The following is a 3521-nucleotide window of genomic DNA, read 5'->3' as shown; positions in this document are numbered from 1 at the left end:
ATGAAGGGATTAAGAAGTTCAAATTGGTAGTGATGAAATAATTATGGGGTTGTAAAGTACAGCTAATACTGTAATAACTATGCATGGTGTCAGGTGCAAGAATTATTGAGGGGGAATCACTTTGTAAGTTATATAAACGTCTAGGCACTATGTTGTACACCTGAAACTAATACAATAGCGAATGTCAACTATAATTGAAAAAATAATAATTAAAAATGAAAAAAACATAAACCATACTAGTATAGAAATATTGAATCACTATGATGTACACCAGAAAAAAATAACCAAAAGAACTAAATGTATCATATCTACATGAAGAGATATTTTTTAATTCCCAAATAAAAGTTCTTTTTCTAAAAAAGAAAAGGAAATCAGAAAATTTTGAAATGTGTTCACGCTGATAAAGCATCTTAGAACTTGAAATTCACTGTATAAAAACAGTAGCATGAACTGAAAATGAGAAATTGGGACCACAAAGGGCATTATTTTGAGGAAAACTGAAACATAAGGATATTTTTTTAAGAAAAAGAAGTAGCCCTTGGGTTTTAAAAAGATTGAATGAGATACACTATCATTGAGAGTTATAAAACTCTTATGCCCTTGCTTAAATTTCTCCATCAATATTCTTCAAGTGTGTGTGAAAATATTTGAATTTTAGGTACCCTGGAGAATCACTTCTGAATAAAAACACAAATAGAGTGACCTAGAGTCCATGGTATTATATCAGGAATAAATATCATTTCTACACGTATAGGGATTTTTTTGAAGGGTAGAAGGAGGGAATGTTGAAGAGAAAAAGCATAATGCCTTGTTTTTATTGTACGTATTGTTTCCCAGAAGCTGTAAATTGACTATTGATCCACAAAGTAGCTAGAAAGGAAACCCAAACTACGACTCATCCATTGAAGCCGAGGTAGGCAGATTTACCTATGGTAAAGAAAGGACAGAAGAACCCAGTATTGCAGCTAGTTTTCACTTTTGCTCTGTTTAAATCCTCAGCCTAATTATGTGTTTAAAAGAAGAAAACTAAACAAAACAAGGGCAAGAAAAAAATAAGAGAGCTGGTGTATTTTCCACATCTCTCAGTCCCAGCACTCAATTTCCAAACAAATAAAACTCAGTATTTTATAATAATCCTCCAATTGTCTTTCAATTTTAAAGCTTTTCTGATCTTTCAGTGGAATTGATTTTCATAATAACCAGACTTCAGTTGACAGCCAGTTCACGCTTAGTGGCAATGCCTGCATTATTTTGCCTACAGCAGCTCATCTACCCCAACTTAAAGATACTTGAAAAAAAAAAAAAAACAGATATATGCCTTTTCTCAATACTGAAGCTGTTGCTGCAAAAAGTCTGTAAACAGAAAGAAAAATAAACAGGAGCCATCCTATTTAATCAGAGCCTAATAATACATACCCACCAGGCCTTTTGCTTAAGGCCCAGAAATAAAGGCAAACACATTATGGAAGGAAGGAAAGAAACACAGGCAGTCACAATTAGGCCCTTAACTAGACATATGCTTTACAGAGTGTTCTTGCCAAACTCATCCGACCTGTGGCTACCTCTTAGCTCCGTGTAGGTTTTCCCCTCCTTTCTTCTCTCCTCAGTTTTACTTGAAGAAGTACTCTGCCATCATATCATTAGAAATGAATTTACTTTCCTAGAACACTCTTCATTTCCAGCTTGTTCAGTATCACCTGTGCCGTGATTTTAGCCCTTCTCCTTTGGTCGGTTTCTGTTTCTAATACAAAGATGTTTCTGGAGCTTTTAGAAAAGCCTTAGTAAAATAAAATCTGCTTTTTGACTTAAAAAGCAATTATGTACTCTGATTTCATTCAATCACACAAACAAAAAAAAAAGAGAGAGAGAAAGAAAAAAGAAAGAAAAAAAAAACCCAAACTAACAGAGGCTTAAAAAAGCTAAAAGTTTATTTCTTCCTCTAAGTATGGGTTATGTGGCTTCTGATTGAGGCAGTCAGAAATCCATATTGCCTCTATATTTTCATGCCATTATTTCCAAGTGTGGCCCTCAACCTAAAAGCCAAATATGGAAGGTAGAGCTCCAGGCATCACACATGTGTTTCACGTCAGTACAAGAAAGAAAATAAAAAATGCTCATGCCTCCCTCCACTTAAAGAGACTGTCTTACATGCAGAGGAGAGTGGGAAATTTTTATCAGCTTGTGCCAGCTAAAAACTAAGGAGAAATGAATATTGAGAGGCATATAGCATTTCTGCTACATGCTTCTCTTATTATTTTGTATAACTGAGCTTTGCCTATGCAAACATCTTCATGTATCATCATAGATCACATGTACTTTTTTCTCTGTGCTAAGTTCTTCAGATGTATTGCTTTAATTAATTCCGCCCCCCCCCCACCACACACACACGACAAAACCATAAAGCTGGTACTATTGTTAATCTTATTTTACAATTAAAAAAAAAACAAAGTAGGCTCAGAAAAATGATGTTTCCCAAGGTCATATAGTTTATAAATAGCAATGTAGGATTTAAATGTAGGTCTATGTAATTCCAGAGCCTGAGCCCTTAACATACAATACTGCTATTTCATAAAAAGATGCCCTCCATAAATCACAGTTATATTCAAGTCAGGTGAAATTGATGTCAGTAGCCAATCTTCTGCAGTATGTCCAAAGTAAATAAATATTAACCAATAACTATGCTTTTAAATTATAAGGAGATAAGCATGTTGCATGCACAACAGTGAGGACTAAAAACAGTCATAATGAAATAAAACTTATGACAAAACTAACATTTAAAATCAGTATTTATGATTGTGCTATACAAAAATGATTTTAAGCATTTCTCTTATTTATAAAATACTAGTTAGGCATTTAGATAATTTAGAAAAAATGGTTTTAAGATTTCTCAAGGTCTCAACATTCTTATGTTTTTATGTAGTCGCTACATTCAGATAAATTGGTATTATATTTTTTCTTTTTTATTGAGGTATAATTGACATATAGGTATAATATTTCTCTTTTTTGTTAACTCTATGCATTAAGCATGGTAGACATGATAAAATTGGTTGCATTAAATTACTTTGTTTTAGTCTACAGCCATGCTACTCTGAACAAGCCCGATCCCACCTGATCTTGGAAGCTAAGCAGCGTCGGGCCTGATTAGTACTCAGATGGGAAACCACCTAGGAAGAACAGGTGCTGTAGGAGTAAAAAATAAAAAAATAAGGGCCTGTGAGCTGGCAAGATCCTTGCAATCTGTGAGGTCAACCAAGGGTTGCCTTGTTTAAAAATTTTTTTAAAAAATAAATTACTTTGGTTTATACACTATAGCATGTTTAATATTTAGCTTATTTCTAATATTTCACCATTCTAAATTGCTTTATAAAAATAAAGCATGAATAAGACAACATTGCTAAACCAGTTTCTCACAGCCTCTCAGTTCTTTGTATGTTGTCTAGTTTCTATAATCATTATTGATGACCAGCAGCTTCCCAGACATCCATATAGCCATTTCAACAGTTCAGTTCACTAACATGTAG

General features: G+C 33.6%; 1 pseudogene; it reads left to right on the top strand.

Annotated features, from left to right (window-relative positions):
* The first annotated feature begins 3070 nt into the window (after positions 1 to 3070).
* LOC118610393 lies at positions 3071 to 3189 on the top strand (annotated as a pseudogene).
* The last annotated feature ends 332 nt before the right edge of the window (positions 3190 to 3521 follow it).

This window comes from Rousettus aegyptiacus, unplaced genomic scaffold (assembly GCF_014176215.1).
Source record: "Rousettus aegyptiacus isolate mRouAeg1 unplaced genomic scaffold, mRouAeg1.p scaffold_m13_p_12, whole genome shotgun sequence".
Taxonomy (NCBI): Eukaryota; Metazoa; Chordata; class Mammalia; order Chiroptera; family Pteropodidae; genus Rousettus; species Rousettus aegyptiacus.
Note: the sequence above shows the minus strand (reverse complement) of the source record. Positions and strands in the feature narration are given on the sequence as shown.